Source organism: Schistocerca nitens, chromosome 1 (assembly GCF_023898315.1).
Source record: "Schistocerca nitens isolate TAMUIC-IGC-003100 chromosome 1, iqSchNite1.1, whole genome shotgun sequence".
NCBI classification, from domain to species: domain Eukaryota; kingdom Metazoa; phylum Arthropoda; class Insecta; order Orthoptera; family Acrididae; genus Schistocerca; species Schistocerca nitens.
In genome coordinates this window covers 106,030,104-106,058,022 of record NC_064614.1, presented here as the reverse complement: position 1 = coordinate 106,058,022, position 27,919 = coordinate 106,030,104, and the positions used below count along the sequence as shown (strand labels likewise).

At 42.8% G+C, this 27,919-nt stretch overlaps 1 protein-coding gene across 1 annotated transcript in view; it reads right to left on the bottom strand.

Annotated features, from left to right (window-relative positions):
- Window positions 1-27,563, bottom strand: part of LOC126241918 (uncharacterized) — a 453,558-nt gene extending 425,995 nt beyond the window's left edge. The window contains exon 1 of the mRNA XM_049948047.1: window positions 27,400-27,563. The gene's annotated coding sequence lies outside the window, so the exon portion shown is untranslated. The remainder of the gene's footprint in view (window positions 1-27,399) is intronic.
- Window positions 27,564-27,919: the final 356 nt, after the last annotated feature.

Sequence of the window (27,919 nt, the reverse complement as noted above, 5' to 3'; positions counted from 1 at the left end):
CAAGTGACTTTAGATATCCCCACATAAAATAATCGAGGGGATTCAGGTCAGGTGACCTCGCAGTCCATGGAATAGGACCTCCTTTTCCAATCCAGCGACCGGGAAATAATGTAGTGGTACTGTTACATCGTATTATACTGTACATCTCTGAATAGCACTGAGAATGAATGGCTTTGTCGTTGATTCACAGCACGTTCTGACGTGGGCCAATGTAAATACAAAAGAAACACGTTATGGACAAGTAAAGTAAACAAAACCTGCATCATGACTTCCCGGTATCAGGCTCGTCCTTATTGTTTCCTTGCAGGAAGTAAAGACTATATGTAAACAAACAGCACAGAACACGTAAACTTGTACGCATGTTAGTTGTAAATAAGCAGGAAAACAGTAAACTCGACAAAGCGGTAGACAAGTTTACTACCATGAGTGCTAGCATGGAAATAAATTGTCTCTGGACCTATATCCCTATAACATATTTTCTTCCTCTATGTGTGAGGAATGTTTCCTGAATATTTGGTCATATCGTTTCGTTACATCCAGCATACGTGCAGGTTTCGTGGCTGTCACTGATGGTAAAATTTTCTACGTCGTTAGGCTGGGACATAATCCGCTTCAAATTACAGCAAAACTCGATGTTTCGACCCCTCTGCTGGGATCTACACCTATATCTACGTAAGTACTCCGCAAGTCACCGTACATTGCATAGCGGAGGATACACTGCAACAAGACCATCGCCGGCCGAAGTGGCCGAGCGGTTCTAGGCGCTACAGTCTGGAACCGCGCGACCGCTACGGTCGCAGGTTCGAATCCTGCCTCGGGCACGGATGTGTGTGACGTCCTTAGGTTAGTTAGGCTTAAGTAGTTCTAAGTTCTAGGGGACTGATGACCTCAGAAGTTAAGTGCTATAGTGCTCAGAGCCATTTGAACCATTTGAACAATTCTATCAATTTTCTTTCCTACTCCTTTCTTCTAAAATGTTATGTTTTTGTGACCTGACACCACTTCCAACTCTTCGGTTGCTGTAGTATTTTATTCTCTATTCTTCTTGGTTTCATTGGGAGCTGACTTGGCTGCTGTCCGCAGCTCGTGGTCGTGCGGTAGCGTTCTCGCTTCCCGCGCCCGGGTTGCCGGGTTCGATTCCCGGCGGGGTCAGGGATTTTCTCTGCCTCGTGATGACTGGGTGTCGTGTGATGTCCTTAGGTTAGTTAGGTTTAAGTAGTTCTAAAGTTCTAGGGGACTGATGACCACAGATGTTAAGTCCCATAGTGCTCAGAGCCATTTGAACCAACTTGACTGCTCTAGCATAGTTTCGATTCTTATGTTGTCTGAGGGATTTTCGTGTACCATCATTAGTATCTAATCTGATGAATATACCTGCATCAAGGCCAATGGCAATTGCAGACGAAAGTAAACAAGGCAAGTTAGCTGAAGGTATTGTGAAATAAATTACAGCACTGTGTTGCGCCGTTATGTAAATGTACGGGCACGAAAATTATTCCGGAACTGCTTTGGGATTCCGACTACAAAGCGTGAGTGCGAGTATATAACAAGAACACTGGCGTGTCTATTACGTGAGGCCGAGCGGCGCTACAGAAATAATAACGTAGGTGCGCAAAGCGTACAATTACACAAGAATCCGACGCGGCACTAAGTAGTGCCGTCAATTTTCTGGACGTCTGCCGTTCGCTCCGAAGAGCAATCCTCCATTACAACCATCGGTTCGCCGCCGAGGCTAAACAGGAGATGCACGCACCAGAGAAGGCGTTATTGGGAGGATGAGCCGGGAGGAAGGAAAAAAACTTGACGGGCCGCTGCTTCGGAGGTCGCTCTACGGCTTTTACGGCTGAAATCCTTGGTGGCGCGTCGGGCGGTAGGTGGAGGGAAGAGATGGGGCGTGACGTCACGGTAATCTCTCCTTCTGGCCGCACGCGTTGTAGGGGGGGGGGGGAGGGAGGGGGGGAGCGGGCGAAGGAGAAGTGGACCTGGACAGTAGCTATACCGACAGTCAGCTCTCTCTTTCCAAGAGATCGTATTTCCCTAGCACGACGATACCCGATATATGGGCTACACGAGGACACGTAATTCTGTTACGTAGCCGCACATGAACTGCTCGATACGTAAATGACACTACAAAGAGCCCCTATTTTCGTTCCTATTTTGTTTACGAAGATGGAAGTACTGGAATACGGCAGACTCGTCCTAAGCGTTCTACTTGATGCCTCTTTGGTTACTCGTGTTCCGGTTTTACTGTTTATTTATTCAAGCAGCGTCTCACTTGAGCTCGAGAAGCATACTAGACCGCGTTCCACACCTTTTCTCTACAGAAATTCCGAGGTGGTTACCAAGTATCAAAGACAGTCTTCCCCCATCACATGTCAAATGCGCTTAGCACTAGACCATAGAGACTTTACAGAAACACTGTACTTACGCTGCAGTTTTTCAGATCACCTCGTGGCGCCTTTAACTGTTAATTCGTAGTTTGCTTCCGCACTATTGAACGGTTTCCCCGTTAGACCATTTTCAACGCCATTCTATTGCTGTTTGGTCATAAAAAATTTTCGATGGCAAATATTGCCTTAGTGGTCTATAATTGATGTTCCTGCTAACGGCATCGCTCTCGTAGCGCATCACGATGTTAAAATGACAAACAACAGTAAACCATATAATCACACCATCCGCTGAACCCCTTTCACATAAACTGCTTTTCACTCACAGCTTTTACGTGGAGCCGACCGGTGTGGCCGTGCGGTTCTAGGCGCCTCACTCAGTCTGGAACCGCGTGACCGCTACGGTCGCAGGTTCGAATCCTGCCTCGGGCATGGATGTGTGTGATGTCCTTAGGTTAGTTAGGTTTAAGTGGTTCTAAGTTCTAGGGGACTGATGACCACAGATGTTAAGTCCCATAGTGCTCAGAGCCATTTGAACCTTTTTTTTTTTTTACGTGGAGTGTAGTTTTGTGTTTTACTGCTATATGCGATTTTAGTCTGTCGATGCTCCACCACACGACAGCTGTTAGTTGGAACTTTTAATTGAGCATAAGCCATTTAGGTTAAGTGTCGTAGTTCATATAGAAGACGAACATCAGACAAGAATGGAAATGCCGCGCGGAATGGCAGCACGGTTTGAGGCGCTATATCACGAAATGGGCGGCTCCTCCCGCCGGAGGTTCGAGTCCTCCCTGTGGCATGGGTGTGTGTGTTGTTCTTAGCATAAGTTAGTTTAAGTTAGTGTGTAAGTCTAGCGACCGATGACCTCAGCAGTTTGGTCCCTTAGGAATTCACGCACGTTTGAACAAGAATGGCAATATTTGTCACCATAAATAGTGGTCAGCCCACGGTACTTGAAGGTGGACTACCGAAGTTACCAAATAGAGCGAAAATAAACTAAAAATTAGCAGCTGGGGCGACACGAACTGAGATGCGATCTCATAGAAAAGCTTATCCTAGAAGTGATGGTAGCTTCACTTCGTTAACACTTTAAGGTCTGCGACAGTGAATTTAGGCACATTTTCATAAAAACGTCGATATATTACTTTTATTATCCTTTAATTCCATTACGCATTTCTTACATACTTACGTCTTCTTCTTCGAATAGCGGTTACAAGTAAATCCCCATCGTTCCCGGAATCGAATTCCTGTGTATGAAACAGCTACTTTTTCACAAATCTCCATACTTATGACGTCATATGTCCTCAACTACGTGTCGTACAGTGATATAATTTTGCAGGTACCTGCAGTAGTATATGTGAATACTGTATGCAAAATATGTTGCACATACTCGTATAAGAGTAACGTCACGAGTGATGTTGAAGTTTTACTAAGCAAACAGCAAAAATTTTCTTTCAGTATTCTGTGCTGGGTGTCGTTGAGAAAAAATATCAAAAAGGTTTGCCATTATGAGTGAAGTTTGTTGAAACTTGCTATGTGTCCTCAAACTCAAATACTCGATGAATACAGTGCGGGGAATTTGCGACCGTGAGTTTTGTACCTGTAATATTTGTGTTACTGTGTTAAATCCTTAACATTTGATTATGCCTCTCAAATAGTAGGTTTTGCCACCATTTAAAATTTTGAAACTCTGTCAGTAATTATATGAAATACCGAAAATCAAATTTTTGTTGCCTCCAGAAGCCGTTAGATACGCAATGTGAATAGCCTCGGGCGTCCCCACTGTTTTGATCGAATTGTTAAACTGATGCTCATGTGTGGCAACCTGGAGTAGGTCTAGGAGCTTCTAGTTATGTGGATCTGCAGAACACAAGGAACAGCGTGGATTGTAGAGAGTTGCGTGTCTGAAATTTTGTGGTTCTACTTCCAAGTTCCATCATTGTAGTTTAGAAATGTGTGACTCATGAGCTACGTGGGTAAGTATCAGGCAACAAATCCAATGTTACGTGTATCATGTAGTTACGAACAAATATTATCTGTCCTTTGCAACTGATGTTTATTATTGTTTTCAACCAGACGTGTGCTTTTGTCTGAGTTAGGCATCGTCTACAAACAGGGAAAATTAAGCACGAAATTTTCGCTCGCACATAGAACGAATAGCTACAGTATGTACAGAAGTTAACAGAAAGAAATATACAGTGAAACGGACGGAAATGGCACTTTTATTCAAAGACAGTAATTACACTGACACCACCTTAATTTATGTTGGTCTTGCGGACATTACAAACGGCGGGACACGGATCTTTAATAGAGTGTGGGATCACCACGGACGGTAATGCACGCTCTGCAAAGTGCTCCCATGCTAGCCGTACACGGTCGATATGAGTTCTTGTGTGATGGCGTTTCGTTCATCCACCACCATAGCTGACAAATTCTGGATGGTCGTTGGTGCATGTTGGCTTGCTGCAGTTCGTCTCTCCACCGCTAGATGGGATTTGAGTTGGGCGAACGGGAAGGCCAGTCCATTCGCCGAATATCCTTTCGTTCCATGAGGCCCTCCACCCACGCTGTTCAATGTGGTCGCGCGTTGTCATCCATAAAAATGAGGTCGGCGCTGAATGCAATCCTGAAAAGACGCACATGAGGACGTACAGTATCACAATGACGTTGACCAACTAGTGTATCATGATCAAAGATTTGGAGGTCAGTACGCCGATGCAACAATATGCCTCCCTACATCATAACTCCTGGACCACCCTAACGATCGTGTTCAACAATGTTCCTGGGTGCATCGCAGTACGCACTCTCATACGGCGAGAGGTGGGGAACATGTAGTAAAATTTCGTTATTTATGATGTTTTAACGTTGCTATTAACACACTTAACACACACTGATAAAACGAATATCGCAGCAGACTAATCTGGGACCGTTCTATCGAACTGGCACCTAAAGTTGCGCTTTAAAAAAATATTTTTCTTTTTTTTTTCTTTTAGTTCCGCGAAGCGTCGCATGAAAGATGGGATGAGCAGTATAAAACAGAGCTGACTCCATCGAAAAATTGCAAAAACGAAATTTTAACTGAAAATATCTGCCGAAACAGCACAGAAAACGCGCTTGACAACTCTTAGGAGGGACATCCGACACACACACACTCACACACACACACACACACACACACACAAAGTGGTTGCTCCGAGCACTATGGGACTTAATATCTGAGGTAATCAGTCCCTTAGAACCTAACTAATCTAAGGACATCACACACACATCCATGCCCGAGGCAGGATTCGAACCTTCGACCGTATCGGTCGCGCGGTTCCAGACTGAAGCTCCTAGAACCGCTCGGCCACACCGGCCGACACACAAACACACACACACACACACACACATATGCTCTTTTATTGGGAATATATAGATATATTCCCCAATAAAATATATATTTCCCCAATAAAAGAGCTCGTTGAACATGTTGCCATCTCGTATCCTCTACAGAACGAAGTTTATGACATACAAGTCCGTGGAGATGCAAGCATAAGATTTAGACCATTATCTAATACGGATAAAAATGAAATTTACCCCAAAGAGAGTGCACCAGCAGAAATTTGATACCAGAAGAATCAAAGAAATAAACTTGGAGAAGAGCTGGAAAAAGTCCAGACAGATACTTGGGAAAAATTTCACAGTAAAATAATCCAGAAGGCTAAAGATTTAGTGCCCCTGACGAAAAACACAAAACGTCCTCGGTGGGATACAGAGTGTGATAAAGCTTTGGAAAATCGAAAAAGGCTTACCTAACTACAAAACTGGAAAGTCTTCAATACTTTTACGAAACTAGCAAAAAAGTGGCGAAGATCATTAGGCAGACCAAAAGAAAATACTTGAAAAAACTGAACTTAATAGAAGAAAACTTCCGCAACTTCAATACACAAGATTTTTACGAACTTTTGCAAAAAAAAATTCGCGGATACAGCCCACGAAATTTATGTTTCAAGAAATCTGGCGGAAAATTTGCACTCACTAACGAGGAAAACTGTAAGGAAGTGGCGCATTATTTTTCAACACTCCTTAACTGTCCGGAACCTCCTCCGAGATTCCCCAAAGAAAGGCCTACATACACGCACCCTGTATTATCCTCGCCAATACAAGAAGAAATTCAAAACACGTTACTAAATTAAAAAACAATAGAACATCTGCTGAAGATGGGATTATTTCTGAGCAACTGAAAACTCTTGGACCCAATTTTCTCTGAGAGTTAACCCAATCATTGCAGATATTTGGGAGACAGGAAAATTACCCCAGGAATGGAAATGTGCGCTTATTCATTCATTACACAAAAAAGGGGACAAATCCTACGTGAATAATAATCGACGCATATCCCTACTTCAGGTCGCATGCAAAGTTCTATCAGCCTGTCTTCTTCAAAGAGCACAAGAGCAACTGGAAAACAAAATTGATGAATACGAAGGTGGCTTTCGCTGCAGTAAATCCTGCACAGAACTAATTTCCAATCTAAAGATAGTGCTAAAATACAAAGCAGTCAGAAACAGGCCAATAATTTGCACGTTTGTGGACTTTAAAAAGGCATACGACTCAGTTCACCAACAAGCACTTTTGTATATCCTTGAAGAAGAAGAGCTAGATCTAAAAACCCTTAACCTCATCAAAGAAACATTGACCGACCGATACTACCTCTAAGGTGAAATTCATGGGTGTAATATCCGAGCCCTTCCTGATCAAATCTGGTGTCCAACGAGGCGATGGTCTGTCTTCTCTCCTATTCAGCCTTGTGCTGGACAAGGTCAGCCGCGAATGGGAAAAAGGAACTGAAGAATAGAAACTACCGGAAACCTATGCAGATGAGGCGAGTCAAGGATGACATAAGCTTTTGCTGACGACATAGCCTTCCTAGATGAGATAACAGCATTCGAACAGGCTGAAACCCTTAAAGAATGCGCAGAGAAAGTTGGTATCGCCACAAAAACTGATACCCAAAACTTGACTACAAAATATGGTCACATCAATAGAGTCCCATATTTTAAGTACTTAGGTGAAGTCGTTGAACCTACGGGGCGAGAGAAAATAGCGCAAACATTCGCTTCCAAAAACTAAAGATAGCCTGTGGAACACCAACAAGGTGTACAATAAAAAATGCTTGCTAAAAACACTAAAATCAGGCACTATAACACAGTATTAAAACCTGAAGTCCTGTATGCCATTGAAACCCTGACAGTCCACATAAAAGATGACCTAGAAAGCTTATTAAAGGAAGAACGTAAAAACATCAGAAAGATATTAGGGCCAAAGAAAACAGAAGAGGGCTACAATATCGTCGAACAACAGAGAAATTGTCCAACCTTGCAGCAGACATTAGCAAAAGGCGATTAAAATTTTATAGGCACGTCTCTAGGCTTCCCAAAACAAGACTTCCGCACAAAATTCTTAAATAGATAGAAGGACTTATAACTATACCCTGGATACAAGAGGTCAAAGATGACCTACAAAGAGCTCTGATAAATTAATTCTGATATTTTGGACAGAAAGGTATTTAAGCAGAAAGCTGACAGATGAGAAGTTAAGTTACAGAACGGAGCTCCGAAGAAAGCAGGAACAAAATGAACAGAGGAAAGGAAGAGAGCCCATGTAGAAAAAATGAGAGCAGTGTGAAAAAAAAGAAAAAGAATTTAGAAGCATTGCGTGATCTAACAGGGTCTAATCGCACATTATCCTAAACATCAGATTTTCAAATGTTTTATCTGTTTGTTAGGAAAGGATGGCACATTTTCTTAAAAGGCACAGAAGTAAAGAACAGACACACAGTTATACGGGTCTATAACTTCTCATCGAATATTACATTCGCGCCATGATCATCGGAGTGAGAACATGCAGAAAGATAACTTATTCATTATATGTGTTTGCTTGGGCGATTCCGGGAAATTTATTTTCGTTGTTTTTTTCCGTATTTGGCTCTCACACATTAACATATTCCAGTAACATGAGATAGAAATACAATCCGAAGATGGGGACATGTGTCCTCAAAATGTATCATTGACATTAATGACTGCGAAAAAGTGATTTTAGAGTCGCATACTTCATAGTAAACAGCAGTTTGGGAAAGTGGGCGTAACAAATTCACGTTACCTAAGGATATAATTACATTCCTAGCTCACGCCTTTGACGAAGATGTAACTGTACTTAACGACCAACTTCATTCCGCTTCAAGCTTGCTAACGAGATAAAACCCATTAATAGCCACTCCATTACTAAGAGCAATAATAAGTACAATCGATGAGAGGCACATCCATTGTAATATCGTGTTGTCAACGTGGAGCTGCCCTCGTCTCAAAGACAAGAGAAGGCTCTTTCTAGACAAAGCAGCACCGGTAAGTGCGTCAGGGGTTCCCCACATCAATCGTCGTCCAGCGTCATACGATAATGCGGCCGCAGCAGAGGACTGAAGTTTTATCGCAACGCTTGGTAGAAAGCACGACCTGAGCCGTTCCAAGATACATCCACAGGAAGGTGTGATCTCTCAGCTCTTTGCGCTACAAAATTCGCGGCCTTGCTGAGTATAACAGAAAGCAGCTCTAGTGGAACAGGAATCTGTCACGAAATATTTATTCCAATTAGCCAGTCGTGAAAAATAGCAGTCATTTTATTCTCCTTAGTGTGCATAGTTTTCAGACAATCTCGCTAAAATACTAGCTTTGAAGATGCCGGTTTACTCCGCTAAAATTTTTTTAGGTAATTTAACTAAATTAATTCGGAACTCGAAACGAAGAAAACGTGTGTGCTTTATTAACTAAATCCGGGCATCACACAGATGCTACTTCAGTTCTACGGGGTGAACGCTAAGCCCACCGACAGAATTTCAAAGGTTACCAGGGGTCTGTGTTAGGTCTAAAAAAAACATCCCGTCACCTATACTCAATCGCGGGTTGCCTAACGACTTCCAGGGGCAACAAATATTTAAAATTTTCAGTACTTCATGTAATTGTTGACGGAATTTAAATATCTAAAATGCTGTCATCATGACTCGTAACTCACGGCGCACAAATAACCCAAAGTATAATCACCCAAAATATGAGAATGAGGAGTACTTAGCGGCTTCCAACAAACTTTACACATATTTCTACCCTTTTCCATAATTTTTCTCGCTAACACTCGCCACAGAATAATGAATTTTCTCTGTTCACGTAGTAAAACACCATCCTCAGGCACGAAGTTTTAATGTGTTACTTCTTTACCGCTAAATATTCGGAATGCATTTTGTAGACAGTACCCACGCATACCACAGGGCTGTACCTGGAAGTAGTATCATTTTACGAAACGTAGTTCAGGAAATGTGACGCCATGAACATAGAGATGCACGAAACGGATGTTTTTAGACATGTGAGGCCGATTCTTAAAATAATCGGTGGAGGGAAGGTGATTTTACTGGCACCTAAGGAAACCAAGACAATTGGTGGAGACAGTTTACTGTGTTCTCTTTTAGCATTCCAGCTAAAGCGTCCACAGTCACTCGCTACTGTATTATTCTCGACTTAACATCTACAACTTCCGCACTAGAGAAGACCATTTTACTTTTAAGAACTACGACTTTGCTCTGTACAATGACATTAACTCCGCCCCAGGAACCTTCAAGATGTTTTTTCTCTTGCTGAATAATGACAGAATAAACCACGTAATATTACAACCAAAATTATGTTTTCCATCTGGAGCTCAGCGTAACAGAAAGGATAACGGTGCGAGTTTCGTTTGGGGCCTTCCATTGCCTTTTGTGCTATTTAGTGTACGTTCGCGAGTGCCAAAAGTTTTGTTTTTTTAGAAAGGCAAGCTTGTTGTGGTAACAGAAATTTATTGCGTAGAGTTAATGTCCAAGTTCGCGAAATATTACTTTGCGATATTTAACGTACTTTTCGTTATAAAAACCAAAACTGCAAAGTAAATTTAGAAGAATATTTGCCTAGGATAAGGTAAATACTCCAATGCGTATTTAGTTGCAAGTTTTTGTGTATTTATATCGCACATAAACGACGAAAAATGCAAGGGGGAGGGAGGAAAGGGGGAGTCCACTACATAACTTTCACTCAGATCTGAGCGATTGAAAAGGGCGGAGACAATACGAGAAAAGTGCTAAGAGGCCAGTCAGTCTTTCACAAACTTATATAAGTCTTACAATATAAGTGTGCCATTTACGGATAACCCGAATATATAAAGCAGCGACGATTTTGTTGGTCGCTGTATTCAAGCTATAATCCTTATAATCCTATTACAGCCACATTTCTGAAAAGTCAGTTTTCGACAAGATAGCGTTTGACATATACTTCAATATTATGAGAAAGACTACTTAAGTAAGGAAAATTAATCTCCAGAATTGAGATAAACAACAAGTTTACTCGAACAGGAAAAGATTAATAGAGAAAGCTTCATTTTAACAGCTAAACAAAATAAGCTTATGATACAAAGTGATTGACTACATGACAAGAACGATTGCGATAACCTCTCAGCCGGCCGCGGTGGTCTCGCGGTTCTAGGCGCGCAGTCCGGAACCGTGCGACTGCTACGGTCGCAGGTTCGAATCCTGCCTCGGGCATGGCTGTGTGTGATGTCCTTAGGTTAGTTAGGTTTAAGTAGTTCTAAGTTCTAGGGGACTGATGACCACAGCAGTTGAGTCCCATAGTGCTCAGAGCCATTTGAACCATTTGATAACCTCTCAATCTTTGTATACGTATTGCCATACGATAAATAAATAAAGTCTGCCATACACGGAGGAATACAACTTTTCTGAGAAAAACTGCTTTTTGATAATCGCATAAGCCAGCTATACGAAGAAAATCATCACTGCGTCAGAAATAAATGTACCACTAACTCATCTTTTGAGTTCTTGATATTTTCCTGCTGTGATTTAGCTTGTAAAATTTCTAAGGCTACAGCAATAGATGTAACGAAGGCAGTGCACATATCGTAGGTGGGGCAGTCATTAAGGTACTGGACACAAGTGCAGATCCCCGTTTACACAAACCTGGAGACACGTAAAAAGTATGGATTTTTCTTTGTATAGAGTACCTTGACCTAGATACCGATACTTTTCAAATTGTAGTCTTACTCATATTAGTAGTTTATAGCAGTTATGGTCTCAAATAATTCTAGCGCTGACGTTTAACATTTTTCTCTTCCACCGAAATTTTGGCCGCTCTGGCTGATCAAAAAGGTAGAACGAGCCCTTATTTGGCAACACTTGCGACGCTGTTGTGGGCTAATCCAGTTTAGAGGAATCGCAAAATATGAAAGTATTATTCCAGTTGTACAATCTATCCAACAGACCTGCGAGAGTTTATTTTCAAAAGGCCGCGCGGGGTAGCCGCGCGGTCTGGGGCGCCTTGTCACGGTCCATGGGGCTCCCACCGTCGGAGGTTCGAGTCCTCCCCCGGGCACGAGTGTGTGTTGTCCTAAGCGTAAGTTAGTTTGATTATGTAGTGAATAAGCTTAAAAAAAAAAAAGGAGAGAGAGAATTCAAAGGCAAGGCAGGACGTTCTCAAAGTCACGTAAGATAGTATCGACGAAACGGCTGGATAAAATATTGTTTTTCCGTGGCTTTAAGGAGGTAGAATGGGAACTTTAGGTACGGTTTGATTTATGTACGTTGCGGTACTGTTCAGTTGTTTTCTGACAATCTGTACCGTGAAAAGTCCTAAATTTTCAAAATTTGTCATCCGTAATGGAAATAAAAAAAGGTTTTGTTTAACGCGTGTATTGTTCTATGTATAGCTTGTAAAAACCGACTATACACCATCTGATCAAAAGAATGTGGACACCTATTAGTGGACAATTAATGTGGGGTACATCCATCCTGGTCAGAATTTTGCCAGGGACAATTTCACATTCTTTCTCAAGAGCCGAAATTAGAGAAGACGGTAATGTTGGACGCTTGGGTGTGGAGCGAAGCAGACGTTCTAACTCATTCCCGAAGTTTTTCATTAGATTCGGGTCAGAATTCTGGATAGGGCAATCCATTTCAGGACTGTTACTGCCCACAAAGAATTGGCTCACAGATGCTACTGTGTGACAGGCTCCGTTGTCATGCTAATACAGATAATCATTGTCTCCGAAATGTTCCTCTAATCTATGAAGTACACAGTGCTGTGAAAAATGTTCATATTCTTCCGCATTTAGAGTTACCTTAAGCCAAATAAGGGAGCCGCATCCTAACCACAAAAAACACCCTCATACCGTAACACCAGCTATTCTGTACGATAGGACGTAAACAGTTTCCATGTGTTCGCCAAACCCAAACCCTCCCACAGGGTGTAGCGTGATTCACTACTCCAACTCACTCGGTTCCAGTCATCCGCTGTGCAATGTCGTCGCTTTTCACACCATCTCAGTGTCACTTACAAGGGAACCTCCCAATCGCACCCCCCTCAATTTAGTTATAAGTTGGCACAGTGGATAGGCCTTGAGAAACTGAACACAGATCAATCGAGAAAACAGGAAGAAGTTGTGTGGAACTATGAAAAAATAAGCAAAATATACAAATGAGTAGTCCATGGGCAACATAGGCAACATTAAGGGCGACGTGAGCACACGAGCGTCGTGGTCCCGTGATTAGCGTGAGCAACTGCGGAATGAGAGGTCGTTGGTTCAAGTCTTCCTTCGAGTAATAATTTTAATTTTTTATTTTCAGACAATTATCAAAGTTCAGGCACTCACACATAATCAATTTCGCTCTCCGAAATTCTAGGACATGTTCAGATTTGCTTGGACATATGCAGGATTTGACGGTCTACACACGGAAAAATTTGAAAACGTTAAAAACATATGTTTTGACAGAGCACAGAGAAAACTGTGCGACTGTGAAACTGTTGCATTCATTTGTTGCAGTTTATGTGACACACTCTTATATTTTCATCACTTTTTTGGAAGTGATTATCACATCCACAAGAAAACCTAAATCGGGCAAGGTAGAAGAATCTTTTTACCCATTCGCCAAGTGTGCAAGTTAGGTGGGTCGACAACATATTCCTGTCATGTGACGCACATGCCTTCACTAGTATCGTATAGAATATATCAGACGTGTTTTCCTGTGGAGGAATCGGTCGAGCTGTGACCTTGCGATCAAATATTTTCGGTTCCCATTGGAGAGGCACGTCCTTTTGTCTACTAATCGCACGGTTTTGCGGTGCGGTCGCAACACACAGACACTAAACTTATTACAGTGAACAGAGACATCAATGAACGAAAGGACAGATCATAACTTTGCAAAAATAAAGTAAGTAAAATTTCCGCTCGAGGGAAGACTTGAACCAAGGACCTCTCGCTCCGCAGCTGCTCGCGCTCACCACGGGACCACGTCGCGCCCATGTTCACATCATCCTTGATGTTGCCTATGTTGCTCATGGGCTACTCAGTTTGTATATTTTGCTTATTTTTTCATAGTTCCACCCAACTTCTTCCTGTTTTCTCGATTGATCTGTGTTCAGTTTTTCAAGGCCTATGCACTGTGCCAAATTATAACTAAATCTGAGGGGGGTGCGATGGGGAGGTTCCCTTGTTAGTACTGATTAGAGAAATGCTTGGCTTATCAAGAGCTATTAAACCACCGTACCTTATTATTTGGGGCTCCCTACGCACAATCACTCTCCTAGCTGGACTGCTGGGAGCATTTCGGAACTCACGAGTGGTTCCTTCCGTCGATTTCATGCCATTTTTGTTTACAACCATGCTCCATACTACGTAATGCTCTGTCTGTCACGTATGAGGTCTACCTGACCTTTGTTTAGCTGTAGTTGTTCGTATTTGCTCTTCGCAGTCGGCTTGGGCAGCTTTAGATGGGATGAAACGTCCCTGTGGATTTGTTACTCAGGTGACATCCAACGACTAGTCCATATTAGAAATCACTGAGCCTCCTGGCAAACGCATTCTGCCGTCACTTTCGCGGTGCATAGTGGTGTCCACAAACTTGATAGTTTATCTCTCCACCACACATAGAATTTGAAAACAGAAATTGGAGCCGATGAGAATATCTACTCAAATCTATCCAAGTATAGGTACCCTTTCGACGCTTTTATGAGTACGATACGTACCCATACAGATGTAGGTTTTTCGAGGTTTCCGTAAATATTGGTGATTACCTGATACTGTTAGCTGTATTGGAGGAGATCTCAAAATCTACAAACACGGCTACTCTTCGTATTAGATGTTTATTCGACCACATTGCACAAAGCTACACAATGCTTACTAGTTTCAGCGAAATTCAATCGCCAAATGATTTGCACATGGCGATTTAATTTCGCTGAAAGTAGTAATCATTGTGTATTTTTGTGCGATCTGGGCAAATAAACTTCATTAATAAGAGGAACAACCGTGTTCCATAAATCACTTCAAGCGAACACCGGGTATTTCCTCCTACAAGGAAGCCAAAATTCTTTGAGCAATCCGACATGAGCTCCATACGTAATGAGCCCTTCATTGACGGGACGTTAAAACCCAATTTTACTGCCGGCCGGTGTGGCCGTGCGGTTCTAGGCGCCACAGTCTGGAACCGCTTGACCGCTACGGTCGCAGGTTCGAATCCTGCCTCGGGCATGGATGTGTGTGATGTCCTTAGGTTAGTTAGGTTTAAGTAGTTCTAAGTTCTAGGGGACTGATGACCAAAGATGTTAAGTCCCATAGTGCTCAGAGCCATTTGAACCAGCCCAATTTTACTTCTCCCTTTCATGTTCGAAACACTGTTTTAAGTTCCTTCTGAAACACTCTAAATACGATTAATATCTGTGGCTGGTAGTTGGTTGAGCAGTCAGGAATAGTATCTTGTAAACATATTTTTCTCATCCTTGGATGTGTGCTGCTACGCAGGGCATTTTTTCGACAGAATAATAAATTAGGATAAAAACTGAGAAGCCGTCAGAGAAATGGATGCACCCGGGGTACAGAACTGACCGTCACGCGCACGTAACAGTAATTCGAATGCCAGCTACGCCGCGTAATGTTTTACGAGCCGTAATTATCGACGCGGCAGAAATAACCCTGGCATTACTGCGAGTTAGCGTGGCCACGCGAAGTCTGTCGGTAAACAGGTCCACCCTGCGTTCGCGGAGCGCGCCTGCCCTTATCGCCGGCCAGAGCTGGCGATTTACGCACCGGTCACAAAAACTGGTCCAGCGCAGACCGACCCAGCAGCCAGCGGGATCTCGCCCAGACACGTGTTCGCGGCGCATTCCTCGCGTAATGACAGCTTCGCCGTGCGTTGCTAGCGCGCTGACGTGTTCGCGGTTGCGCGCTAACAAATCACAGCAGACTGGTAGACTATCGCTCAAAGATCATCTTTACGACTCTGATCGAGGCTTCTCTAGACCGCTTCGACGCGACTTGGAAATAAACATCGCTCGTGACGGAAGCTGAGAAGCAAACTGTGTCGATTGCTTCCTTTTACAAGTCTCTGAAGGCTGAATTTGATAATATAGCCTCTCTCTGTGCATCTGATCCTCCTTCACACTCTCTCCGTCCATTTCATACTCCCCTCTCTCTCTGTCCCACTCTATCCTCCTCCCTCTCTCTGTGTCCCTCACTTCCTCCCCCTCTCCATCCATCTCATCCTCCAATTTTCCTACCCAACTCATCCTCCCCCTCTTTCACTATCCATCTCCTACCCCTTCTCACTACTCAACCTTTACAAGGCATGGCGGTTATACCAGCGCAACACATCTGTCATGCAGGGAAACCTACATATCAGGGGTAAAAAACTTTTTGGCAGTACCTGTGATATTATGACATCCTGGACTTTCTAATCCACAAAGTACTGCTTCTTATACACTGAAAAGCCATAGAAACTGGAACACCTGCCTAATATCGTGTAGCGCCCACACGAGCATGCAGAAGTGCCACAACATGATGTGGAATGAACTCGACTAATGTCTGAACGAGTGCTGGAGTGAACTGACACCATGAATCCTGCAGGGCTATCCATAAATCCGTAAGAGAACGAGGGGGGTAGAGATCTCATCTGAAAACACGTTGCAAGGCATCCCAGATATGCTCAATAATGTTCATATCTGGGGAGTCTGGTGGCCAGCAGAAGTGGTTAAACTCGAAACAGTGTCCCTAGAGCCACTCATGTAGCAATTCTGGACGTGTGGGGTGTCGCATTGTCCTGCTGGAATTGCCTGAGTCCGTCGGAATGCACAATGGGCATGAATGGACGCAGGTGATCAGGCAGGATGCTTATGTACATGTCACCTATCAGAGTCATATCTAGACATATCAGAGATTCCACATCACTCCAACTGCACATGCCCCACACCATCACAGAGACTCCAGCAGCTTGAAAGGTGCCCTGCCGACACGCAGGGTGCGTGGATTCGCGATGTCGTCTCCAAACAACTCCATAACTCGATATAATATGAAACGAGACTCGTCCAACCAGGCATTATGTTACCAATCGTCAAAAGGCCATTGTCGGTGTCGACGGGTCCAAGCGTTGCCGACCGTAACGCCTATTCTGTGTGTTTACATACCTCTGTATTTGAATATGCATGCCTATAACAGTTACTTTGTGGCTTCAATGTATAACAAGCACTATGTGAACTAAATTTGGTTGAAAACTTGAAATCAATCCAGTGGTTTAGAAGGAAATCCTGGACATATACACACATCCATCCATTCATACATACATACATCCTGTTTACTACATATTCTCACACAAACACACACACACACATATATATATATATAATCATTATACGGAACACACACACACACACACACACACACACACACACACACACACACATATCCTGGACATACACACACATCCATCCATTCATACATACATACATCCTGTTTAATACATATTCACACACACACACACACACACACACATATATATATATATATATATATATATATATATATATATATATATATGTGTGTGTGTGTGTGTGTGTGTGTGTGTGTGAATATGTATTAAACAGGATGTATGTATGTATGTATGAATGGATGGATGTGTGTGTATGTCCAGGATATATGTGTGTGTGTGTGTTCCGTATAATGATAATATAAACACCATTCCTATAACTTAATACGAAGTGGGCTAGCACCGCAAAACATGGAGGTGAACCAGACCCAGATCAAAACTGTGGGTCGATTTACACGGTTGGTCTGATACACCACTGAACCTGAGTGTGATTTTTAGGCTGTTTTTCACGCTTGCTTAGGCAAATGCTTGGCTGGTCCCCAATCTCCATCTCAGAAAATACGATACACAAACAGTTAAAATACTATAACCCACAGAACGAAGCTCACAAGATTCACAGGCAGATCGCGCACAAGACTTCCGTTCCTTAGATTTACTGACGAGTGCGGCGATGGCGAGAGCATCTGGCCTCGAAGATAAAATAAAGTAAAACAAAATTTTGAAAAACGAAATGTAAACATCGCATATGAATCTCAGCTTTCACTGTTGCTTATTTTAATCCCCGTTATTAGCGTAATACAAGATTTATACCAAAGCAGTTCCAAATATAAAATTTACTGCACCGATTGAAAGGCAACATCGAACAAATGGGAAGGCATTTTATAACGCGATACAACGAACACAAAACTACAAAGAAAATGCATAAAATAAATCCGCCTTCGCAGCTCACTTGATACAAGAACGTCACATGGTACACAACATCAAAAACAACCCCGTAATTTTTCATACCGTGAGGAAGGGTTTCTTTATCGATGTGTATGAACAATCAGAAACTTACGCACGCCTGAAAAAATCCTCGACGCTCAGTTACACTTAAAAGTACCGGTTTCTTGTACATCTGCCACTCAGTTATTCATAAATTCCTCTAAAGTTAATCCTCAGATTCGTAGCTATATCTAGAATGTGTCTAACAGAGTATTGTAATACGACAGTATGCCATCTTAGGCAATTTATAACACTCAAAACACTTGATAATGGCACTTTGAAGCCGAAATCATGATTGTGTAAGTGTAAATGTAACACTGTAAACTAATGGCGGTACTGGCTTTAAAACTATATCTAGAAGTTCGTAAACTTGCTTTGTAAGGGGCCCACGATGCGTACAAGATACACTAACGATCTATGCAGTTCTGTGTCTTTCAACTTCAGTACAGCACTCGACTTTAATGTCCCGTCCACTGCATTTCACGCTTTTATTAAATCAGAAAAGCTGTTTTTAGTCTTTTAATTGCAAAACATGCAATTTGGAGTTTTCTAAGCCAGGACATAAATCCTCTTAACCCCAAACAATTTTTATAATGTAAGAACTTGAACAGTCCAGTCTTTAAAAACTCGACACACCCACATTTCTCACGATATCACTGTGCAAATAACATCTCAAATCCAACTAGTTGTACTTTCATATGGATGCTGTTTCTCTACAGCTTAATGGAAGTTTTATACTATATCTTTATAAATATGTAAGCCTCGTTTTCTCATCTTCATTATACATGTTGTTCCCGGTGAACGGTCATTCGAAGCAAAAAATTGTAGCAAACATGGGTTCTAAAATCCATCCTTAACAGTTATGAGCAGTTCTTCATCTTCGATATACTACGAAACAAATCTCTTCTACTGCAGGCTCTTTGCTTCACATATTTTGGGAGGCGGTAGCAGGGAATCAAATTAGAAAAATGGTTCAAATGGCTCTGAGCACTATGGGACTCAACATCTGAGGTCATTAGTCCCCTAGAACTTAGAACTACTTAAACCTAACTAACCTAAGGACATCACACACATCCATGCCCGAGGCAGGATTCGAACCTGCGACCGTAGCGGTCTCGCGGTTCCAGACTGCAGCGCTTAGAACCGCACGGCCACTTCGGCCGGCCCAAATTAGAAAAAAATTGTCTGGTAAACATGGGCTCTAAAATCCATAACTTAAGGACTGCGTGAACTTGTTCATTACAAGCGATATGTTTCACTGTAGCGAAGATGATGTCCTCATTGCTTTTAGGGTATACACTATAGAACCCATGCTTACAGGACTTTTTTTCTTGTTTTGCTCCCTGCTACCACCTCTAAAAAAATATGGAAACCAAAGATCTTCCAGTAGAAAAAGCTTTTTTCACGGCATTAAAGATGAAGTAGTTCTATTAGCTCTTAAGGTATGCATTTGAGAGCACGTGTTTACCTGATCATTTTTGTTTCGAATGATCGTTTCTGTCATATCTCTGAATATTGGTAATTCTTCCTGGGATACCCTGTCTATCACATTTATAAAAGTTTTCAGAACCTCTTGAAAATGGCCTAATACTAAGCCCGAAACCGGTAGTGGACTCAATAAAATTCTCAGGACAGCTGGAGCGGTTGTAAGTAGTAAAATAAATTGCGAAATCTGATAGGCAACGGACTGCGTATGACATGATAAAAGGCGAGAAAGAATGAATGTAAGCTCTGAAATCATAAAAATTGAATTTCACTTACTCAGAGTACTCAATAATCTTACTGGCTAATTACACACTCTAGAGATGTGGGCATTATCTGGACGAATTAGTGCATTTAACCATTTCATAGAGGTGGGATAAGAGACTGCGTGGTTCTTCCACAGATGTGGCCCACGAGTAAATACAGCCTCACAGCTTTTCGTTGTTTTGCCAGATTACGTCACGACTGTTATGCAGTACAGAATGTTAATAGCGCTCACAACCAGCCACTATTACTGATTTACTTTATTTTGATAAAACTATGGAAATCGTTTGGCTATGATAATGTAAATTCGAAACAGATCGCTTGAAGTTAAAAATGCCGGCCGTTGTGCCGAGTGGTTCTAGGCGCTTCAGTCTGGAACCGTGCGGCGGCTACGGTCGCAGATTCGAATCCTGTCTCGGGCATGGATGTGTGTGATGTCCTTAGGTTAGTTAGGTTTAAGTAGTTCTAAGTTCTAGGGGACTGATGACCTCAGAAGTTAAGTCCCATAGTGCTCAGAAGACATTTGAACCATTTGAAGTTGACAATACCAGATTGTGGCTGGTTGCTGCTGAATGTTACAAGCACTTTGACATAAGGCTCTGTTTCTTATGTGAGTACTAGTCGTGCTGAGTGCGCACGGAAGTTCCTGTGAAGTTTGGAAAGTGGAAGAGAAGAAGGTAGTAATGGAACTGTGAGTAAGGGTTGTGAGACGTTTTGTCAGTGGGAGCAAGGTTCATGTTTCGAGTCCCCTTCTGGCACGTAGTTTTAATCTAACAGGAAATTTCAGAACTGTGCACGCACTACATCAGAGTAGGAGTTTCATTCAAATTCAGTATGAGTTTGTACAGCCTGGGCAAAATAAAATTGGCCCAGAAAATATGAGGGCTACTGGGGAAGTAAGGGAAGATCGGTAGCGAAATGGAAACAACAGTGAAAATCTAAACTTTTTTATTGACTTGGACATTTGTCGTAGGGCTGTACCAACTTTCTAAATCCCTCGTCTTAGAAGACAGCCTGCTCTGCTTTCCGACAATTTTATACGCTGGACTGCAGCTCATTGTCTTCGCCAAAACGTTTCTTCATAGCCAGAGGTTCATCAGAGTAGAGATGAAAATCAGAACGGGTAAGTCCGGGCCATATGGTGGATGATCAAACACTTCCCATCTAGCACGCTCGTGCAATGTGCGGCCGAGAACTGTCATGAGTAAGGAACTACACAGCAGTTACGTTACAGTTACGTTATGTGGGCTAGCGTGAAATCAGGGGAATTCTCTTAGCAGACGCTCACACTTGGCAGGAGCAAAGACAATATTTTCTTGGAATTTTTACGCGCCCATTGTGCTCTCAGAAGCGAAAAGAGCGACCTGACGCTATTTCGGACATACTACAGACACCGCCCAACACATCACCGCAAAGCGTCAGATTTTCACTGTGGTTCTTATTTCTCTACCAATCGTTCCTTACTTTCCGAAAAGTCCTCGTATTTCATGCGCTTTAAAGTAGGCAATCCAACGTACATCATCTGCCCCGACCATGGAAGATTCGAGGGGCGTCCGTGCAAAAATAAAATCTACTTACGTGTTTGGAGTAAACCTTTTTTATTTTTCGACATAGTCTCCTTTTAGATTTATAGACTTCGTCCAACGCTGTTCTAATTTGTTGATCCCTTCCGAATAATAGGAATTGTCCAAGTCTGCAAAGTAGCTATTAGTTGCTGCAATCACCTCCTCGTTTGAATAAAATCTTTGTCCCGCCACCCATTTCTTCAAATTGGGAAACAAATAGTAGTCCGAGGGCGCCAAGTCTGGAGAATAGGGGGGATGTGAATCGAGTTGGAATCCTATTTCCACTAATTTTGCGACCACAACTGCTGAGGTGTGTGCTGGTGCATTGTCGTGATGGAAAAGGACTTTTTTTGCGGTCCAATCGCTAGTGTTTTTCTTGCAGCTCTGTTTTTAGATGATCCAATAATGATGAATAATATGCACCTGTAATAGTTGTACCCTTTTCTTGATAGTCGATGAGGATTATTCCTTGCGAATCCCAAAAAACAGTAGCCATAACCTTTCCGGCCGAAGGAATGGTCTTCGCCTTTTTTGGTGCGCATTCTCCCTTGGTAAACCATTGTTTAGATTGTTCTTTGGTCTCAGGGGTATAATAATGTATCCATGTATCACACACAGTGACGAAACAACGCTTAAAGTCCTGCGGATTCTTCCTGAATAGCTGCAAACCATCCTTGCAACACTTCACACGATTCCGTTTTTGGTCAAGCGTGAGCAATTGCGGAACCCATCTTGCGGATAGCTTTCTCATGTCCAAATGTTCATGCAAAATATTATGTACTCGTTCATTCTAGATGCCCACAGCACTAGAAATCTCACGCACCTTATCTCTTCTGTCATCCATCACCATATTATGGATTTTATCAATGATTTCTGGAGTCGTAACCTCAATAGGGCGTCCAGAACGTTCAGCAATACTTGTGCCCATATGGTCACTCCGAAAATTTTGAAACCACTTTTAAACTGTTCTAATCGAAGGTGCAGAGTCACCGTAATGTTTATCAAGCTCCTCTTTAGTCTCCCGAGGCGTTTTGCCATTCATAAGGTAATGTTTAATCACCACACGAAATTTTTCTTCGTTCATTTTTTGATAATCGCTTGACTTCCTTGATTCACACGAATGCCAAACTGGGTGTGCGTTTTTTCCAAAGATGCTACTAACTAAACATGACCTCGATACACGCCAGTCATGATATCTCTCGGACTCTGCACGGACTTTTCAAACGCCCCTCGTATGTTGGGTTGCCTGTCTTAAGATGAGTGAAATATTTTCCGGGCCAGTATTATTTTGCACACCCTATACTGCATATCACCCTTTTGTTTCTTGCTCAACTCTTCATATTTGTGCTACAATGTCATCTCTTCACAATAAGTTTCGATAAGAACTGTTTGACTCTGCCTTGATTCTGTTCTCCCATTACTGATTAACATGTATATTTTAAAATTTTAAAATCCAATCAAACTTCCTTGATAAAACAGTTTTCCTTTTCTCTCTGTCAGTGATCTTACACGTTTTACGCAATCGGTGCGCCAAGTGAGAGAAAGCGATATTGCTGCCACGCTATTGTGGACGCCAAGCTAGCTACTAACACGGTCAAATTATGCTTTCGTTCGAGGCGTTACAGTTGCTGCCGAGCGTAAGGCGGCAAAGAATCAGCAACCAGAGATAACGAGTTTATGACGTAGTAGTTGCTCTATAGCGTCCCAGAGGTTTAACGTTAATTTCTCCAGAGGGAGTGTCATGGGACCATTACTTCATGATGCTGTTGTGCACAGAGTACGTACAACGCTAGGAAATTGTAGCAAGTTCCAGGAAATGCAGGGAGTGACGATTGACTTTCAACATAACAAGTACAACGTATTGCGAAAACATTGACAGAAATACCAGTTATTATTTGCTTACACGATTGCGGAACAGTCACTGTTTGGAAGCAGTTACATGCATAAAATATCTAAGAGTAGCGATTTGAAGCGGAACGACTACATAAAACTAATCGCGGTTAGAGCAGATGAGACTGATTGAAAGAATCCTTAGGAAATGTAATCCATCAGCAAAGGAGGTAGCATAAACACTCGTTTGACCAATACTTGAACATCGCTCGTCACTGTGGGATCGATACCAGAAAGGATTGATGGGTGGAATAGAGAAGATTCAAAGAAGAGCAGCACGTTTCATTACAGGCTGATTTACTAAGCACGAAAGCGCGTCGGAGATGGTCATCGTACTCCGCTGGCATACGCTGCAAGATGTTTTCCGAATTACTGTGTGGTTTACTATTAAAATTCTGAGAGCGTGCGTTCCTACGCATATGTCGCTAAATACCATGAAGGCAAAATCAGAGTGATTCGGTTCCACACCAGCAATCGCTATTCCCATTAAACATTTGCGACTGGAACAGAAAAAGGGGTACGCGACAAAGGTAAACAAGGTACTCTCCACTACATACCTTAGGGTGGCGAAGTATAGATGTTGATATAAATGATAGAGGATCTAAATCTCAGAAATAATAATAATAATAATAGATATACTAATTTCGTGCAGCTTATTGGCCTAGTGCAAGTCTTTCAATTAGACGCCACTTGTGAACATGGGCTGAGAAGAAATTGTATAGCTTGATTATTTCGGAAACTTCTGCAGGGCGTGTTAAGTGTTAATCATAAGTAGTGCGCAGCACGTAATGCTGCTGTGTGTTGCTGGTTGCTCTAATTTCTGTGCTACCGGGCGATTGTATCGATGGCAGGTCTGTATGCTACCACAGAACCCATGATCACTCTTTGTTCTTATGTCTCACACCTGAAATTAACGTTTAAGGTGCAGAACTGTCTCCGACGAGATTGTTTCTCTGTATCCACCTACCACATTTTTGCGAAACGAGCGTTTGTTTTTCGCAAGACTGCAAGTTCTGTAAGTACATCCATAACACTCTTGTATCGAATGGACAGCCACTTACTACCACAGCAAAGAAAAGGAAGAAACTTGATTTTCTTTCTCTCTTCCTTCTATCGCACGCTTGTTCGCTAGCTCTTGTCTTAACAAAATTGATTGAGTCGCTTCAATTTATTCCCCAAACGATCGGTTAACGTTTATTTCACGGTCGATCCAAAGCTTCCAATCTAAACAGGTTCTCATTCTCATGGTCCAGAACGTAAGAGATTTATCTTTCATTTAGATATGTTCCGTTATATTAAATTCTGATTCACTTAGGGCAAAGTACAGTAACTTCAGTATTTTTTGATGGGTTCTGCAGCGCCCGAAACAACTAACCTGTAAGATTAAATTACGTGATTCTCTCTCCGATCTGCTGTACTGAATACATTGGTCTAACCAATTAAGAGTATCTGTAGAGATATCCTGATACATACTTGGGGACAACGCAATCTTTCTTTATCATTACAGGAAATGATAGACAACAAGACTCGTGGCTGATATACAAGTACATCTGCATCTAACCAAAGTTGATGTTGGCTTCCCGCTTTCATTACGATGAGAATAATATGGTCGTAATATCTCAGCAAAGTGATATACGTGATTTTCTGGCATGGCGAGCCCTAGATGAGATACGTGCTGTTCTGTCATAATGCGAGGAGAAAAACGCTACCGAAGTGTCCCAAACTGAAATATTGCATGTGGACTTACGAGTGCACCAAAAAAAAAAAAAAACGACTAATTACAGTCAGCTACACCATCTCTCGTTAACCGTTGAGAAACGAGGTATGTAAACGACAACGAGACATAGAATACTGATGCAAACTGTCCCCGTCGTCTTCTTGAAATTGGACTACTTGTTTAGATACAATGTGTCACATTATGACTCCAAAGTAGTCACCGGAAACTCTGGTATGAGTGCACACCGAATCCAGAGGTCTTTTCTTCTCTGGTGAACTGCGATTTTCTGCCGTGGCTGACAACCGCTGCATTTGTAATCCAGCAGAACATGAAAGGCGTAAAAAAGTCACATTCGCGCTCGAAATACTCCGGTATCATGGTGGTCGGCTATTAATGGATTCAAGTCTTGCAGTCGTAGATACCATCTTCGAGTTGTTGATGGCTCGAAGGCACAGTGGTGAATTCTACCGGTTACGTCACATCTGTGTACAACAAATGATTGACAGATCAAGAAAGCAGGAGCTTTACATGTATAACTGCTACAGGGATGAGACACCGCTTGTGCAGAGTGGGGAAACTGTTCCGCAGGAAATCTCCTTGTCGTGAAAGTCTTAAGCAGTGTCGTTCGGCGGTGCTGAAAACAGTTTTTAACAGTATGACTGGTTGTTGTGTTTCAAGGCCACCACTGTTCCAAAAATATCTTCTCGTGTCTACCTATGCTGACGTCATATAAAGGGCTCCCGGTTCTGCATATTGCCGGCCGCGCTGGTCTCGCGGTTCTAGGCGCGCAGTCCGGAACCGTGCGACTGCTACGGTCGCAGGTTCGAATCCTGCCTCGGGCATGGATGTGTGTGATGTCCTTAGGTTAGTTAGGTTTAAGTAGTTCTAAGTTCTAGGGGACTGATGACCACATCTGTTAAGTCCCATAGTGCTCAGAGCCATTTGAACCATTTCTGCATATTATTCTGTAGTTGACAACATATTAATTCAATATGTGTATGATGTCCCGCCTAACTATTCCGTATATTTCGGGATCATTTCAGTCCAAAAGAACGTAAAGTGCTATTTCAGACTGTATGATCTTTGGTGCTGTCACACTCCAGCTTTTATCAATTAATCTACACAAAACACCTCTGCATCTCTTAGCTTCCGTTCTCGTAATACAGTACATATGGCATCTCGGAAAAGATCTTTACACATTTTTGCCGCATATTCAATCCTAACGCCTTAGGTAAAAACGGGATGTCATAACAAAAAAAAAAAAAAAAAAAAAAATGGTTCAAATGGCTCTGAGCACTATGGGACTTAACTCCTCAGGTCATCAGTCCCCTAGAACTTAGAACTACTTACACCTTACTAACCTAAGGACATCACACACATCCATGCCCGAGGCAGGATTCGAACCTACGACCGTAGCGGTCGCGCGGTTCCAGACTGAAGCGCCTAGAAACGCTCGACCACACCGGCCGGCGATGTCATAACAAAACCTAGCGAAAAACAATCCTATTGTGACGCTGATTTATCAAAAGCGGAGCAATGCATTTGTTACGTAATTTTAAAGTATTAAAAGAAATTGTTACAAGTTAAATTAATTTGCAGGTGAACTCTGCAAAACGACATAATGCTTGTTTTTCAAACACGCAGTTGCATAATTTTAAAAATCGACTATCGAATTGGCGAGTCGTTACCGGCGTAAACTGACAGTACGTGTCACACCGTTGCGCTGCGGCTCAATTAAAAGGCAGGAACATTTCTACTACTGGGTGCTCAAACGCACCTACACAGACACAAGCTACAAGAAACACAAAATAATTACCAAACTATTTGTTTACTAGCCATCATACAACATCTACCTTTAGCTCTTTACGCTCTGCGGAAAAAGCTAAAGCACTTCCTTCAGCGAAATAAAATTAATACTAATATTTTGCTTCAACGAATTTCGCTGTGGTGCATTTCGTGCTATTTTGACTTCACACATTCCGTCGAAAGCCTCTGGACGTCAGAAGATCTGGTGACACAGACACACCTACTTTCACGCGCAAAGCGACAATACATTAGTATCTGGACCTGTGTATGAACTTCCAGAAAGCTGGAGTAATTCGATACGAATATTAAAATATTTGTTTACGGGCGAGCAAAGTGAGATTTAAAATACTAGTTTTTTCTCTAGACGAATCTCAAACGTCTTAACACTGGCAGCAGAGTAACAAATGTGCCATAAATACTGTTTTGAGTACTAAAGAAAAAATTTACACTGTGGAATCACAAAGCACTGAAATAGGCACGATGTAAATCGTGCGGCATCTGGAAGGGCCGGAAGACGGTAGCGGAGGACACCGAACGCGCAATGAGATGACAAGCAGCGCTTGTCATTACAGCTTCGCGTCACAACAGCCAGAGATAAAGTGACGTACTTACCGACTGGCGACAGGCAATCAGCACAGCGGCTCGAGACGCGGTCGTCAGCTGTCACGAGACGAGACGCGCAATTGACACACGCAGGGCGGCGCACAGAACGAGGTGTAAACAACGTCGCACAGTAGTCGGCGCGCGTGAGCGGAGACGGCCGTGCTCACCGGGCAGGCACGAGGCGAGCTCTAATGTGGCGCGGAAGTTCAGGTAAGCGCCGGGGTCGCGCCACTGCTGCCAACATGACGGCACCCGCGGCGACGCGCGCCGGAGTCGCCGCCGCTTGGAGGATGCGCGCTGGACCGCTCGCCGGCTGGCTGACCTATAGCGGGGGCAGGGGCCAAGTCGTGCCGGGGATGAGCACGGCACGCTCCATTATCCGCCGGCATCTACCGGCTTACTTTCGCCCACAAATGCGACGTCTGCCTGTCCGCCTTGCGTACTCTGGCGCCTCTCGCGGGGCGCGTTCAGTCGCAGGCGACAAGCAGTTACTTCAAATCTTCTTCTTTTAGTGTTCAACCCTGAGGTT